The sequence below is a fragment of the Phaseolus vulgaris genome, chromosome 4 (assembly GCF_000499845.2).
Source record: "Phaseolus vulgaris cultivar G19833 chromosome 4, P. vulgaris v2.0, whole genome shotgun sequence".
NCBI lineage: Eukaryota > Viridiplantae > Streptophyta > Magnoliopsida > Fabales > Fabaceae > Phaseolus > Phaseolus vulgaris.
The window spans coordinates 32863108-32881487 of record NC_023756.2 but is presented as its reverse complement, the minus strand read 5'-3'; the positions used below and the strand labels follow the sequence as shown (position 1 = coordinate 32881487).

Below are 18380 nucleotides of genomic sequence, written 5' to 3'. Positions count from 1 at the left end.
TTTCAATTTACTTTTAGAAAAGAAATCATCATTACCTTCATTTCATTGACTTGTGATGTCAATGTAGAAGAAACCTAATTTAGAACACAAAATCAATTAAACTAGTCAAATTGAATAATATAAAAAAATTGTCATCTTAGTTTATCTATTATGCACTATGTTTGATATTTGCATATCATAAATCCGTTCCCATTCATATCAACAAATAAGTAGAGAAATTATAGGGTAAATTAATAAGAAAGATATAAATTAAAAATATCTTAATTTATATTTTGAAGATGTCCCACTATATGAATGAATATTGGAGCCAAACACTTTAGATGGCAAGGACCCAAACATAAAACCCTTAATACGTCCACAATGTTCTTGGTTTTCGAAAGCATAAGCTAAGGAATTGGTACTTGATATCTTTCTTGATAAGGATGATGATGAGGTTGATTCATATGTTTGATTTTTTTCCTATAAAGAATACAATAAGAAACTAATTAAAATTACATTAAGTGTGGTTGACAATTATAGACTTTACTAGAATTTAACTTACATCAATTTCCCTCGCTTCATCACTCACAAATGCTCCATTAGCATGTTTATGTGTAACTATCCATACCTCTCCTTTGCTAACCCTATAGCCACACCCTTTTTTCCAATAAAATTGAAAAAAAAAATATATTACACAATCTCCAAGAAATTAAAGACATAAATTTCACATGAACATATGTATGATTGTCACTATTTCATCTATTTTTTCATGTAATGCTGTTAGATTCACCTGTGTGAGTAATGATTTGCTTTGTCCTATTCACTTTATTTTTAAGGACATTGTCCTAATCATCAACATATAAAAATTAAAAATTCTGAATGTAGATGATGAAAAAAAGTTGTAGTCATACCTTTGTTTTTGAATTTAGACGATTCTTAGTTAACACATTGAATGTCTTTACAAACACATCCACCCATTAAATGAGAAAACATTAAGAATATATCTTAATTGTATATAGATATATGCCAATAATATTTACCTTGAATTGAAGGAGCGATGACTAAAGGGGAAGGATTTGATCTTGTAGAGTTATCTAAGTACCTATAACAATATATACATCTAAGATGGGCTACTTTAAAAGAAAGATAATTTTTATTAGCTTCTAACTGAAAAATGAATATATTAAATGTTCTATACACAAAATATTTTCTTAACTTTAGACGGATCTTTTTGCAATTAAAAGTTACTTATTCCATCCATATTCCATGGAATAAAACCTTAAACTAAATAAGTATTTAGAATGTAAAATGATCATGTACACTCCCTCATCCCCCACAAAGTTACTTTAATGGATATTATATTGGTGTTAGTTTAAAATATAAATTTAATGTGATCATAGAGAATGAGAAGCCAAGAGTTATTAGCTCTCTACAATATATATATATATATATATATATATATAAATTATTATTATATCATCAGGTTCATCAAATAATCACAACAAGAGTCATAGAGAATGAGACTACCACTAGATGGGGTATAAGGAGGGAAGATGCATGTAGCAATTCCCCTGCCCTATGCAGAATGTAAACTCTTAACTTTTAACAATTCCCCTATTGTATCCAACAATTTCAATCTCTACGTTGAACTAATTAAGTTTTATTAAGTCTTAATTGTATCACATAATTGACCGAGACAACAATGATCTTCAACGATAATTTACTTCTCGTATCTAAACATGTTACGAAATGGACTTTAAGCCTAACTCAACCCCATAAAACCGGCTCAATGAGGTGAGGTTTGCACCCACTTATATACTATGAAAGACTCTAATCTCTAGTCGATGTAGGATATCCAACACACCCCCCTCACGCCGAGACTGCCAACTCGTGCGTGGGGCTATATATTATGGGTGGTTCGATAGCGGCCCGATAGCGGGTGGCCTGATAAGCCCAACAAATACTTGCTAGGATAGGCTCGAAAATGGCTCTGATACCATGTTACAAAGTGGACTTTAAGCCTAACTCAACTCCATAAAATCGGCTCAATGAGGTGAGGTTTGCACCCACTTATATACTATGAAAGATTCTAATCTCTAGTCGATGTGGTATCTCCAACACACCCCCCTCACGCCGAGACTGCCAACTCGTGCGTGGGACTATATATTATGGGTGGTTTGATAGCGGCCCGGTAGCGGGTGGCCTGATAATCCCAACAAATACTTTATTAAAGGATACGGATACCAGAGTTATAGAAGGATCCTAATATTAATTGGGTATCTTTTCTAATTATCAGTTGTTTATCTTTATAGAGGAGAATAATTTTGGTGTCTTTTCTAATTATCAGTTGTTTCTCTTTATAGAGGCGAATAACCTTTATTTTGTCTTGTGTGTTATGATTCTAGTATTTAATTATTGATTCTTTTCCTCTTTAGTTAAACCTAGAATGAGTGTACTACTTGTATATATTCAGACCATTTGTTTTGATTTGAATAACAAGAAAAAAGAGATATTCATTCTCATATCCTTTGTCTTCAGTTTACTCTTTTGTTCATCTCTGTTCTCTTCTGTTCATCTCTGTTCTATTTTGCAATATGGTATCAGAGCTCTTATTAGAGCTCTGGTTGCTACATTTATCTATGGGTGAAGTTGTTGATCCCTCACAAGATCTTTGTTCACCTTACCATGTTAGTTTATCAGATAATTCATCCTTGAATAGAGTTTACTCTCTCATTACACAACAAGAGAGGCAAGTTTTTGGTGATCAATCCAAGGCAATGATTGTTACTAGCAAAGGAGGTTATAATAACAATGCTACGATCTATGGCATGGGTGGTGGATATGGAAGAGGAAGCTATGGAAGAAGATATACTTCCAAAATTTGCAGTTATTGTGGAAAGACAGGGCATACCATTGATACATGCTATAAAAAGCGTGGTTTTCCACCTTATTTCAAATTTAAAAATCAGAACCATCATCAAAGTCATGCAGCCTTTCACAATACAAATTTTAACAATAATGAGCATAATCATGAAGGTTCAAAGTCAGAAGTGGAGTCTCAACAAATTGGTTTTACTCCTGAGCAGTATCAAACATTGTTAGCTCTTTTACAACAGGTCAAATCCAGTTACAATGTTTCTAGTCAAGTCTCTGTTATTCCTTCCAACATGACAACACAAACTGGTAATAACTCTATTTCTTCTTCTAGTTCTTGGATTATTGATAGTGGTGCTACTGATCACATTTGTTCATCCTTAACTTACTTCACTTCATATCATCAAATTGATCCTATTTATGTCAAATTACCAAATGGAAATCAAGTCATTGCCAATTATTCTGGAAGTGTTTTTCTCAATCAAAATCATGTCATAAACAATGTTTTGTATATTCCTTGCTTCACTTTTAATCTTCTTTCAATAACAAAATTCAGGTTTCAGACGTAGATTGTTCCCATATAGACCAAAACCTCAAAGAAAATCATGATATAGAACAAAGTTCTGAATCAGATCCATCTGTCCGAATGAGCACAAGAATAAAAAGATCACTTGAGTATTTAAAGGATTATCATTGTAATCTTAATGTTTCCAATACATCTTCAAGAGTTAAATATCCTTTGAATTTTGTTTTGTCTTATAGCAATTTATCACCTTCTTACAAATCTTTTGTTATGTCTCTTTCTTCACATGTTGAGCCAAACACTTATTCTGAAGCTGTGAAACATGACTGTTGGAGAAAAGCTATACAATGTGAGATATCTGCTTTAGAGTCAAATCAAACTTGGGAGACTGCTCTTCTGCCTAAGAACAAAGCTGCCATAGGTTGCAAATGGGTATTCAAAATAAAATATAAGGCTGATGGGACAATTGAAAGGTATAAAGCAAGGTTAGTGGCAAAGGGATATACACAAACAGAAGGCATTGACTACCTTGATACTTTCTCTCCAGTATCAAAGATGACCACCATAAGGTTGCTTCTTTCTTTAGCTTCTATTTATAATTGGGAATTGAAACAATTAGACATAAACAATGCCTTTTTACATGGAGATTTGAAAGAAGATGTATACATGGTTGTTCCTCCTGGATTGACTTCTATTCCACCAGGAAAAGTTTGTAAACTAAAAAAGGCTTTATATGGTCTTAAGCAAGCTAGCAGAGAATGGTTTTCCAAACTGTCATCATTTTTGCTTTCTATGGGATATACTCAATCTATGAATGATCATTCCTTGTTTATTAATTCTTCTGAAGGATCTTTTACAACATTATTGGTATATGTGGATGATATAATATTGACAGGAAATGATAAAGAAGAGATTGCTCGAATCAAACAAGCCTTGAATCAGACATTCAAGATTAAAGATCTTGGGAATTTAAGATATTTTTTTGGTCAAGAAGTAGCAAGAAGTAAGACAGGAATAATGGTAAATCAAAGGAAATATGCATTGGAATTATTAACAGATGCAGGTCTTTTAGGTTGCAAACCTGCACCCACTCCTATTGATAATCATGAGAAATTATCTTCTACTGGAAGTGTTCCTTTCACAGATATTCAAGCCTACAGAAGATTGATTGGAAGACTTATGTATCTCACTAATACCGGACCTGACATAACATTTTCTGTGCAACAACTTTCTCAATTTCTTGCTAAGCCTACAATTGCTCACTATAATGCAGCGATTAGAATTCTCAGATATATCAAAGGGGCTCCAAGTCTTGGTCTATTTTTCTCTTCCACTACCTCTGTTCATCTGAAAGCCTTTTGTGATAGTGATTGGGGTACCTGTAGTGATTCAAGACAATCAGTGACTGGTTTTAGTGTGTATCTTAGGAATTCTCTCATATCTTGGAAATCAAAGAAGCAAGGAACAATATCAAAGAGTTCTTGTGAAGCTGAATACAGGGAAATGGCCACTGTTACATGTGAAATTCAATGGCTAACTTATCTTCTTCAAGATTTCAAAGTTCCTTTTGAGCAACCATCTCTTTTATACTGTGACAATGACTCAGCAAGATACATTGCAGCAAATCCAGTGTTTCACGAGCGTACAAAACATATAGAAATAGATTGTCACGTGGTCCGGGAAAAATTAAAGAAGGGTCTCATCCATTTGCTTCCCATTTCCACCACAGAGCAACTGGCTGATATTTATACCAAAGCTTTAAGTTCTCAATTTTTTAAGAATATTTGTTCCAAGTTGGGTCTCATCAATATTTGCTCCCCAGCTTGTGGCGGGGTATTAAAGGATACGGATACCAGAGTTATAGAAGGATCCTAATATTAATTGGGTGTCTTTTCTAATTATCAGTTGTTTCTCTTTATAGAGGAGAATAATTTTGGTGTCTTTTCTAATTATCAGTTGTTTCTCTTTATAGAGGTGAATAACCTTTATTTTGTCTTATGTGTTATGATTCTGGTATTTAATTATTGATTCTTTTCCTCTTTAGTTAAACCTAGAATGAGTGTACTACTTGTATATATTCAGACCATTTGTTTTGATTTGAATAACAAGAAAGAAGAGATATTCATTCTCATATCCTTTGTCTTCAGTTTACTCTTTTGTTCATCTCTGTTCTCTTTTGTTCATCTCTATTCTCTTTTGTTCATCTTTGTTCTATTTTGTAATAAAACAATTTCAATTAGTAATAAAACTCAATTTTCCATTAGTGAAATAAGAATACCTAATATAAAATCTATAGCTTGATGTGCTAGATTTGCAAACCTAGAATCATCCACCTACACAATAAACTGAATACACCACATGACCAAAAAGATACATCCATAAAGCATGTAAAAAACATTACTTGCTATGTTCTATTCAATATCACTAGTATTTATGAATCCTCTAAGAATAGCTAATAAACAAAGAAGAAAAGAGATAATGAATTTCTCATAAATTCATTGAGCAACAATATATAAAAAAAACATAGATAACTATATATAGGAGTTGCAATCAAGCAAATAGAAAAAATGCTAACCTTTTAAAGATAACCAAAACCAAAAAAACTATATAATCCAAATAACAACATTATTCTAATGTAGAATAGATTATTTTGAAAAAAAAAACTACTAAAAAATAGTGAAGTATCCTAATAAGTGATACAAAGCGGCACATGTCCACGAGATATCAGCGTCGAAGGATATAGCTATTGAACTTGAAGCATTGATGTCTCCAAATCCTTAAAGATTACTTGAAGGCTGGATTGTTACTTGTGGGCATGGGTTATGGTAGATTAGAATTTGTCAATCCACTCTTAGATTGATCCAAAACTGAATCAATCAAGATCTTTCAAAGAAAAGCTGTTTTTCAAAGTAGTGAAAAACAACCTGTTGTTTTAGCATTTCAATCGGTTGTTTTACACTTAACTGTTTTGAAAAGGATTTGAAAAAGCTAAAATTGACTGACTTAGCCATCAGAGTCAATTCAATCGGTTGATTTGCACTTTCAATTGATTGTTTTTCAAAAATCTTAACAGAATTGGTTAAGTCCGTTAAATCTGTTTTCACTGATTTCAAACTAGTTTGGCCTTTGATTCAATGTTTTAAAACGACTATTTTTGAAGCTATAAAATAGTTTTACATCTCTGATTAAAGTAAGATTCAGATTACCAAAAGATTAATCAAGATTTGCAAGATTTGCCAAAAAATCTTATCCAGTATTTGCCAAAAAATCTTTCAATAAACAATTCACCCCCCTCTTGTTTAAATCTATTAATTCTAACAATTGGTATCAAGCGCTAGGTTCTTGAAAGTTACTCATGTTTTGATTCAAAAATTTGTTTTTATGGCTGACAAACTACCTTTTGGGGAAGGTGCTTCTATTAATAGAACACCTCTGTTTTGTGGTGTAAACTATCAATTCTGGAAGATTAGAATGAATTTTTTTGTAGAATTAACAGATAAAGGAATTTGGGATGCTATTGAAAATGGTCATTTTATTCCAAAAACGAAAAAAGATTATGTGTTTGTTGATAAGCCTTGGTTTGAATGGACTGAGCCAGATAGCAAGAAAGCCAAATTCCATTGGATTGCAAAAAATATAATAACATTTGCATTAAGTTTTGATGAATTAAGTAGTGTAAGTTCAAACTCTTCCATTAATGCTGAAAATTATAGCCAACTTGATGGATATCCACTAGGAGAGGATTTTATTAATGAAGGAAGAGAATTTTCACCTACACATTTGAAGTTCTTCCTTCTAGTCTTCTCACAAATTAAAAGAAGTCAAAGAGAAGATCAAGCCTAAAGATAAAGAAGTCTACAAACTCTCAAATAATAGGCTTCATATTAAATATCTCTCTTTATAGTTTCTTTTAAATTGTAAATAATATAGAATAATGTTTAGAAAGGTGCTTAGAGGGAAACATGAGACACCTCTTTTGTAAAAGCATCTTTAGGCTTTAGTTTAGCAAATTCTAGAAGCTTGGGGAGTGAGCTTAGTAAGGGGGGTGTGATCTTAGGAGTTTTTTGGGTAGCTTAGGGAATAAGCTATGTAAATGACCAGCCCTTACTCCTATATAAGGAGGGCTTAGGTCCTTCACAATTCAGATTGGAATTTTATAGTAGAGAGACTATACTCAAATTTGGTGAGAATTTGTGAGTTTTGAGTCTTCTTCTTCTTTGCCTTATCTTGTGAGCTATGGGGAGCTTCAAGTGGTGGCACTCCATCACTTATCTTGGTTCAAGGTTCCAAGTGGCGTGAATGGCTTCTTCCAATTCTCAAAATCCAGCAAGCATCTTCCTATAAGTGTTCTTCTTCCTTTTCTTCAATTTTCCATTCGGTAGTTTTAATGCCTAGTGTTCTTCCTTCATTTTCTACCGTTTACATTTACTTTTCCAGCTTTGTTATTTGTTTCTTTTCGGTTCAGTAGCTAGCTTTTCAATTCTGTCCAGTTTTTAATTCTTGTTCTTCATTCCTTGTGTTTGATTCAATTTGACAATACATGGACTTCCATATGAGTCTTGGTTGGTGCTAAGTTTTGGTGAGTTCTTGAATTAGAACATTGATCCAATTCTAAAGTAAAGTGCCTTTCAAATCCAGCTCAAGTTGCTCCTAAGAATGTCAAGAATCATGTGTTCTTGTAGTTACATTCACATCACAACTTCTTGAGACTTTTAAAAAGACTCATGAAGAAGCTAATAGATTGGCCATTATAAACAATAGGTTGAAAGGTTTAAATAACTGGCTGGAAACGAGAGTCAAAACCTTAGAAAAAGAGATGGAAAAGTCCAGAAATGATTTTGAAACTCTTGAACTGATTTACAAAATGGTTTTGAGGTGTTAATGTTTTCTGGAAATGATTACCTCTAGTACTTGCACACTTTGTGTTTTGAAGGCATTGCCAAATTCAAACAGAACATCCCAAGCAAACCAAGGATTTGTCTTCATCAAATAGGGGGAGATTATTGAACTTAAAGCTTTGATGTCTCCAAATCCATGCAGATTGCTTAAAGGCTGGATTGCTACTTGTGGGCATGGGTTTTGGGTTGATTAGAATTTGTCAATCCACTCTTAGCTTGATCCAAAACTGAATCAATCAACATCTTTCAAAGAAAAAATGTTTTTCAATGTAGTGAAAAACAACCTGTTGTTTTAGCGTTTCAATCGGTTGTTTTACACTTAGCTGTTGTGAAAAGGATTTGAAAAAGTTGAAATTGACTGACTTAGCGATCAGAGTCAATTCAATTGGTTGATTTTCACTTTCAATCGATTGTTTTTCAAAAATCTTAACAGAATTGGTTAAGTCCGTTAAATCTATTTTCACTTATTTCAAACTAGTTTGGCCTTTGATTCAACGTTTTAAAACGGCTATTTTTGAAGCTGTAAAATAGTTTTACATCTTTGATTAAAGTAAGATTCAGATTATCAAAAGATGAAGAAAGATTTGCAAGATTGCTAAAAGCTTTGCCTTGGTTAAAAGTGGAATAGGAACTGTTTTAATCCTTTTGTATCAGGTGTATTGTTTCTTGTTCTTACTTGTATTGATTTTAATCTTTGATAATTTTGTAAGGTGTTGGTGTATACAGTCAGAGGGTGTTCTAATTTGTAGTGTTTTGTGTTTCAAATAGGGTGTGTGTTCTTGAGAGGTTCAAGATCACCTCTTTGGTGTTTGTGTGTTTGTAATCTTGGATTGATTACTTAGTGAATTCTCAGTGGTAGCTGAGGACTGGATGTAGCCAAGGTTAAGAGTGAACCAATATAATCTTTTGTGTGATTTTCTCTTTCCCTCGCTCATTAAAACTATTAAAACTGTGTTTTAATAAATTGCGGATAAAAACAATCGGTTGATTCGCATAAACAACCAATTGATTTTCTGGAATTGTGTTAAATTGCTCTGCTGCTTGGCTTATCTGATTGCTTCTTTTGTGCTTCATCATTAATCTTCATTCTTATCCAGTATTTGCAAAAATCTTTCAATAAACAATTCACCCCCTCTTGTTTATTAATTCTAACAATAGCTGAATCTATTGTCATAGATGTTTCGTGATGCCTATGGTTTACTTCTCCGACACTCTTGTTGGAAATTCTGTTTTTTTAACTGTTTGTTATTCTGTTTTAATTCTATTTTAATTGTTGATTTAATATTTCTAGGTAACTGCTCATAAAATTAGTTAAGAGTTTGTTACTGCAGTTACTATAAATGTTATTGTTAGCAAAGATAATAAAATATCTTCCTCTGAATTATTCTAAAAAACCAACAATTGGTATCAGAGCTATCTTCTTGAGGGATCTGTGAGGTTAGTAGAGTGCATCAATGGAAGGAGGTTTCAATTTTTCAGCAATGGCACCACCTGTCTTTGATAGAGACAACTATCAAATGTGGGCTGTTCGTATGGAGACCTACCTAGAAGCATTGGATTTATGGGAAGCTGTAGAAGAGGAAATTCAGTCTCTTCCAGAAAACCCTACTGTGGCACAAATAAAATCACAGAAGGAACAGAAGATGAAAAGATCAAAGGCAAAAGCATGTCTATTTGCAGCTGTATCTCCTATGGTATTCACAAGGATAATGTCCTTGAAGTCAGCAAAAGAAATCTGGGATTACCTCAAGGCCGAATATGAAGGTGATGAGAGGATTCGTGGAATGCAAGTGCTGAATCTAATCAGGGAGTTTGAACTGCAGAGAATGGAGGAGTCAGAATCCGTAAAAGAGTACTCTTACAGACTTCTAAGCATTGCCAACAAAGTGAGGTTGCTTGGATCTGTGTTAAAAGATTCAAGAATTGTGGAAAAACTGCTTGTAACGGTTCCAGAGAGGTTTGAAGCCACCATAACATCCCTAGAGAACACAAAGGACCTATCAAAAATTTCTCTTGCAGAGCTCTTAAATGCTTTACAAGCACAAGAACAAAGAAGAGCTATGAGACAAGATGGAGCAATAGAAGGAGCCTTAACAGCCAATCATAAAGGTGGTTGGAGAAACAAAGGTAGCCAGATCAAGCAGAACCAGCAAGAAAATGGAGAAGTTATTGCACACAATAACCACAAAAGGAGAAATTACCCTCCTTGTAAGCATTGCAACAAGTTAGGTCATCCACCGTTTAAGTGCTGGAGAAGACCTGATGCTAAGTGCAACAAGTGCAATCAACTTGGGCATGAAGCAGTCATTTGTAGAAACCAAAGTGAGCAACAAGATGTAAACCAAAGTGAGCAAAGAGACGTAGATGCTCAATTTGCAAATGAGGAGGAGGATCTACTTTTCGTTGCAACTAGTTTCTCCAACAATATTTCAAGTGCATCGTGGCTAATTGATAGTGGATGCACAAATCACATGACTTATGACAAAAAACTTTTCAAGGAGTTGAAGCCTTCAAAAATTTCAAAGGTCAAGATAGGTCATGGGGGTCACATTTCAGTAAAAGGAATAGGAACCATTGCTGTAGCAACACATTCAGGTACTAAAACTATTACTGATGTGTTATATGTACCTAACATAGACCAAAATTTATTGAGTGTTGGTCAGTTGCTGTAAAAAGGCTTCAAGGTGTTTTTTGAAGATAACCAATGTTTGATCAAGGATGCTACAGGACAAGATTTGTTCAAGGTAGAAATGAGAGGCAAAAGTTTCTCATTAGATCTATTTCAGGAGGAGTCGTCTGATCAAGGACTTCTCAAGATGCAAAAATCTGAAATAGAAGACGATCCACCAATTAAAGGCAGTCGATTACTCTCTGACATATATCATAGATGTAACGTTGCAATATGTGAACCTGCTGATCACAAAGAAGTTATCAATGACCCAAAGTCGAAAAAGACAATGGAGGAAGAGGTGTATATGATTGAGAAGAACAATACTCGGGAGCTTGTTGACATACCTCGAGATAGAAAGGTACATCAAATGGATGTCAAGTCAACATTCCTAAATGGATCTCTTGAAGAGGAAATTTCTGTTGAGCAACCTAGAGGTTTTATTGTGGAAGGAAAAGAAGACAAAGTTTATAAGTTGTCTAAAGCTATTTGTGATTTAAAATATTTTCCCAGAATTGATGATTATCTTATCAGCTTAGGCTTTGACAAAAGTCTTTTAGAATCTGCACCTTATGTCAAATCAAAAGGTGTTGAATGGAGATTAAGCAAAGCGAGGATGAAAAAAAATAAAAATTGCAGATTTGTTTACCAAGCCACTTCCAGCCAACAAGTTTGAGTTCTCAAGACAGAATATTGGAATTTGCAGTTCAAAAAATCAAGGAGGAGTGTTGGAAATTCTATTTTTTTAACTGTTTGTTATTCTGTTTTAATTCTATTTTAATTGTTGATTTAATATTTCTAGGTAACTGCTCATAAAATTAGTTAAGAGTTTGTTACTGCAGTTACTATGAATGTAATTGTTAGCAAAGATAATAAAATATCTTCCTCTGAATTATTCTATGTCATAGATGTTCCGTGATGCCTATGGTTTACTTCTCCGACACTCTAAAGCAACACTCTAGGAAATAGATTGTAGTACGAAATATCTATATCCAAAAACTAAAAATCAATCCTTCATTTCGCATGAATGTGAGTTTATATGCAAGAGAAATGAGAATGAACCTTGATTTTATGTGCGAGAGAAATGAGAATGAACCTTTAGTGTCCTTGAGCTCATCTTTGAGTCTGAGAATCTTTTGCTTTCTTTCCTTGTCCTAAGAATCCAAATGTGAAATAAAATTAAATATTCGAAGAAGAGAAAACTGAGTTGGAAGTTAGATTGGAATGAAAACGAAGGAGATTGCAACCTGCTTCCAATGGAGAAGAGCTTTTTTAAGAAGGAGATTGAGAGATTTTCTACAATTTTCAGCGATTTTAAAAAATAGAGAGTATCGGCAGATGCATATGAGCAATGACTATTTTCTAGGGTGCTTCGAAATCCCAAACTGTATAAAAAATGCAAAAAATAAAATAAAGTGAGTATGTAAAAACCGAAGTTTTGTAATAAAGCTTCACTGCGGTTTTGTAAAAACCACGAACATTTATCTGGGATTTAGAAAACCTCCACAATACGCATAAGATATATCTTATGGGAGGTTATTAGAATCACGGTTAACAAACCTCTGTTAAAATTAAAAAAAAAATTGTATTGATAGAAATCAATAGAAGTACTCTTTAATATTAGAAATGGTATTCTACAAGTTGTAAATAATAAAAATATTTGTAAAAAAATTAAACTAAATAAGTTATTATCTCTATGTAATATCACACTTAATGAGAATATTCATAAAAAGATAAATTAAGTTTATGTTTTGTCACTTACAACCTCTTATTTTTTTTATCAAACTCGTGTTTGCAATCATTTAGTCTAAACAATAAAATCATAAACACACAAACAGTGATGAATATATATATTACTCATGTAAAAGACACGTATAATTAATAAAGTTGTAATATAACTGAACAAACACAGTTGTTATACATATCAACATATTCTCGGTCATAATTTCTGTTAATTAACTCAAATGTAATTCTATCTCTAAATGTATTATCATTGCATAAACCAATCATATATGAAGTAATTTAAGTAAAAATCATACTATGAAATCTACCAAGAGTTAGTCCACATAGTGGGATGATTTATTTGGTCATGGTGGCCTTCATATCACTCGTAGACAAAAGGTTCCCACTATAAAATTCTCAAAGTAAGGTGAAAGATCATAAATGCCCTCTAGTATAAACCCATATTCACCCTTAAGAAAATATGAATGACACGTACATAGAAATGCATAACAAACAAATTCATTACTCACTAGATATATTAAAGGATAAAGTATATGACTTGGAATTTTACACTACTAAGTCATTGTTTAGATTCATAATACACAAGTCATAGACACATCAAGACTAAATGCAAGAACTCATATTATTATAACTCAGAAACACTTAAAAGAACAAAAACTCTCATAGCATAATAACTCGTTCATATAGTAATTCACCATCACACATCAAGATATACATTTTTAAACATTTACACACATATGTTTTACTCGCAAAAATCATAACTTTATCGATTAAGGAGACAATTGTGAGGAGATCAAGAATGGTCAATCAAGATCTTAATGAAGACAAATTCTTAATCCCTTTGGAATGGAATTTGTATTTTTCCTTCCTTTATATGTCAGCAAGAGTTTCATACTTCATTTGTTGGAATCAAATGAGGAATTGAGGTATAATGACAATCTGGTCAAGAGAGATATTGATTGTGTATAGATGAAGCTTAGGAAGTTCCATTAGCTTATTTTGGAAGTTTGTAAGATATTGTAGTTTTTTTTTTTTTGTAAGGAACACTACCCCTATAGGTAAGAGAAAATAATTAATTACATCTATTTCAAATAAGTTGATTTCGATATGTTGAAATATGATAATATAATGGATTGAATTTAAGTTTCCTTTGAAGTAGGAATCGTCTAGAGTTAATTATAGAATAGTTGGCACATAGATGTGTTGAATTGTAAATTAGTTCATATACAAGTTGTATGGACATGTTGTTTTGGATAGTTAAAACATGTTAAGGAGATTTAAATATGGGCAAAATAGTTATATTAGTATATTATGCATTCTTTTGTTTTTGTTTTTTTACCATTTTTGTTGAAGCAGTGAGTAATCATTTCTTGCATAGAATGATCACTCAAGCAATAAAGATTCACAATTTTAGGTTTTGTTCAGGAGTTATGTGACTTAAGCAATAAGTCACATCACTTAAGCGACAAAGTGAAATTTAAGGGAGGGACATTCAATGTTGATTCTCTCTCTCTCCTCTAAAACTCGTATCGCTTAAGACAAGTTGTCACTCAAGCAATGACGAGTTAGAACATTAAGTAGTGTTCTACATGTTTGATGACTTCTACTACATATGCCATGCTTGAGCGAGAGAGACAACATCTTTTCTTTGGAGTTAGTATTGTTCAAACTACTGCATTGAGACACACAAAAAACTCATCAAGATTTAATGCAAAAGTTATGATGTTCTTAATTATGCAATCATATTGTACTTTCCTTTATTTATTTTTGTTCAAATCCTTCCATGCTTTTTCTTCTTTCAGTGCCACTCATAACATATTTTAGAATATAAGGAACATTGATTATAGTATCTCAAATGCCTCAATCAATTAATTCAACGAAAATCTTCATTATAATTATCCAAAAACTTGATAATTCATCCAGAAAAACATTTGTGGCATATTGAAGCACATTTAGCAAAAAGTATATTTCCACTAACCATTAAAAAAATTACAGAAAAACTTAAATAACTTTCAAGAGTTAGGTTGCAATACTAGTTGTTAGAAAAATAAGTAGAGTTCAAGAGGAGTTAATTAAACTTTCAAAAATTTAGAATTTTTTTATAAATGAATGAAAGATTAACTTTGAATCAATGGATACTTTAAAGAAAAATTAATTTTAGCTTTAAGAAATATTATTTTGAATGTTCTTTAATCTTCTATAAGCACGCAATAAAAATTTAATTCATATGAGTTGTAAGAGATATGAGAAAGATAATAACACAAAGAATTATACTAGTCCACCTCCAAAAAAAGGTTACATCCGATTGTTAAATCATCCTTATCAAGCCAATATACTAATTCCAAGCATTTACAAACACCTTATAAGAAAAATAAAAAAATTCAACACAACATAATATCTTGAACCCTACAATATCTCTTATAATCTCTTGTGAGACTATATCATAAGAAAAACTTGCTTGATGACCTTAGTCAAGAATAATCAACAATACAACCCTAGTCAAGAATAACCAACAATAGAGAAAACAAATTGAAATAAAATTAACTGGATAATGAAGTACAAAGATTAACTCCCTTATAAGAAAAGTTACGTGCTTTTCCAACAAGAAAAAGATGCAAGACTTACTTCTTGATCTTTTGAGACATTTCCAAAAAGAGCATAAAAATGTTTTTCAATCAACAAAGTAGAATATCAATGTTTAAAATTTGTAGTATGAAAAGCTTTTTCAAGTTTTCTTATTGTTCTCAAAAGATAAAAAACCAAAATACTTGGACTGATAATTTTTAATTGGTTGCAAAATTGTTTTAACCAATTGAAATAGTGCAAAATGAGTTCCAAAATTGATATCAATTGATTGATTCACAATAAAAGCTTTCATGTTAGGCATTACTATGAAGCTTGACATCTTAGCTAGACTAACACCTCAAATAATAACAATCATATGCCATCATGAAAAGAATATTATTAAAGAAAAAAAAATATGGGGAACTAAATCAAAATATATTAACCAAAGCAATACCCTTTGAATTTGTAGTTATGATTTGTCTCATAACTCGTGCATTAGAAACAGAGGAAACTAGTATATTAAGAACTATTCTTAACAATTTAATTTATTAAGATCTATTCTTAACAATTTAATAGATTGAATTGACGTTAATCAAACATAATTCTAAATATAATTTCTCACAACTCTCTTTAGAAATAAAGTCTAAGACTCATAGATTTATCACATAATGCAATCATTTTAAGAACAAATTAAATCACCAATATCAAAATTGAAGGTAACATTAAATTACTTAATTAAGGACTAAATTGTTTTAATCCCTATTGGATTTTATGGAACATGAGAGTAGCGGTAGGAATCAGTGTTTGCACAGAGAAGATAGGTAAAGGCAAACCCTGTTCACGAAGAATAGAGAAGAAGATAGAATGAAAGAGAAAAGGAAATCTGAAATTGAATCTATTCAGTAATAGTTCATACACGTGTCTTAGTTATGGTGGTAGAGGTACATATAGAAAAGCATAAAAAAAATAGTAAAGGATTACATAATGGGCCAAGCCCAATAGAGCAATAAAGCCTTTTAACACCCCCCTCAAGCTAGGAGTAGATGTTGCACATCCCCAACTTGGATTTTAGTGTCTAGAACTGATGTGGTGGAAGAGGCTTGGTGAAGATGCAACTATCTGTGTGGTGGAGGTGATGGGAAGTAATTTAATAAGACCAGCGTTTAGCTTTTCACGAACTAGGTGGCAATCAATTTCTATATGCTTAGTGCGTTCGTGAAAAACCTAGTTAGAAGCAATCTGCATGGCCGATTGATTATCACAGTAGAGAGTGGCTAGCTGTGTAAAAATGAGATGGAGGTTCGTGAGAAGATAGGTTAACCACTGGAGTTCACAGGTGGTGGTGGCAAGCGCCCTGTATTCAGCTTCAGATGAGCTGCAGGATATGGTTTGTTGCTTCTTGGACTTCCAAAAGATGAGGGAATCGCCAAGATATATGGAGTATCCAGTGATGGACTTACGGGTATCAGGGCAGGTGGCCCAATCAGAGTCGCTGAATCCACGAAGCTGAAGAGAACTTTTGCTGGGCAGAAATATATCGTCACCAGGATTAGCTTTTAAATAGCGTAGTAGTCGTGAAGCTGCTTGCTGGTGAAATGTTGTTGGTGCGAAAAGGAACTGCCTAAGAGTGTGGACAATGAAGGCGATGTCAGGTCGAGTGTTAGTGAGGTAAATGAGGTGGCCAATAAGGCGTCGGTAAGATGAAGTGTCTGCAGTTGAAAGGGTGGTGCCATCGAAGGATGTGAGTTTGGAAGACTGAGCCATTGGAGTGGATACAGGTGCAAAGTTGAGCATTCTTGTTTCCTACAAAAGATCAAGTGTGTATTTGTGCTGGCTGAGGTGCAAGCCAGTACTATTTCTAGCAACTTCAAAACCAAGAAAATAGGTTAGATTGCCCAAATTTTTAATTTTGAAGTTGTGATCAAGAACAGTGGTAATATATTGAATTTCTAAAATGTTGTTACCCGTTAGAATCAAGTCATCAACATAAATTAAAATAGTAGTAATAGTAAGATCATGATATTTAATAAACAAGGAGTGATCAGCAGAGGATAAGACAAAATGATTATCTAAGAGAAATTGAGAAAGTTTAGAGTACCATTGTCTACTTGCTTGTCGTAGTCCATAGAGAGAGCGTTGAGTTTACAAACATGATGAGGTGAAGGAATAGGGAGATCGGGAGGAGGGATCATGTAAACCTCCTCATGAAGGTCACCATGAAGAAAAGAATTATTTACATCTAATTGCTTTAAAATCCAATTTTGAGAAGTAGCAACAGTAAGTAATAAGTGCAAAGTAGTTAATTTGGCAACAAGAGCAAAAGTGTCAAGAAAATCAAGACCCTCAACTTGGGTAAAACCCTTAGCAACAAGCCGAGCTTTATGTCGCTCTATAGTACCATCATATTTATGTTTAATTTTATAGATCCACCTACAACCAATAGGTGTCTTTCCTGGGGGGAAGAAGGGTGAGCTGCCAAGTGTTGTTGGAAGCCAAAGCAGAAAGCTCATCTTGCATGGCATGTTGCCAGCAAGAATGTTATGAGGCCTCATTATAAGAGCGAGGTTCATGGCTAGAGTTTATAAAAGAAATAACATGCTGCAATGAAGAAGATAAAGCAGTATAAGAAACATAATTAGTAATGGGATACCTGGTTGTAGTGACAGATGACGTGGCAAAGTCAGCAAGATAAGAAGGGGCGGTGCATTCTTTGGGAACGACGTGGTGGTGTAGTTGCAGCAGGAAGAATATTATTTGCAGGTGCATGGTCATGGGTAGGGGTAGGTTCAACACAAAAATCATAATCAAAATTGTAGTTAGTTGGAATAGGTAAAGACAAAGTGTTGAGCCCCCTATCAAGATCATTATCCAATTTATATGGAAAATGAGTTTCATGAAAAATAACATGTCTTGAGATTTCAATGCGATGATATTTCAAATTTAAGATGATATAACCTTTAGTATTATGAGGAAAACCAAGAAAAACAACCTTGATAGCTTTATCATCAAGTTTTTTGCGATTTGCGGTTAAAGTACTAGAGTAGCAGAGACAGCCAAAGATTTTTAGAAATGATAAGTCACATTTTGAGCCATAAAGTTTTTCATGGGGAGCAAGATTAGATAGGAGAGG

At 33.1% G+C, this 18380-nt stretch overlaps 1 long non-coding RNA gene across 1 annotated transcript; it reads right to left on the bottom strand.

Annotated features, from left to right (window-relative positions):
• Positions 1-289: 289 nt before the first annotated feature.
• On the bottom strand, positions 290-18237 carry LOC137836479 (uncharacterized). Its single transcript, XR_011085300.1, has 5 exons — positions 17901-18237; positions 12190-12327; positions 12039-12096; positions 542-636; positions 290-459 (listed from the first exon to the last, which is right to left on the bottom strand). It is a non-coding gene; the product is annotated as an uncharacterized lncRNA (long non-coding RNA).
• Positions 18238-18380: the final 143 nt, after the last annotated feature.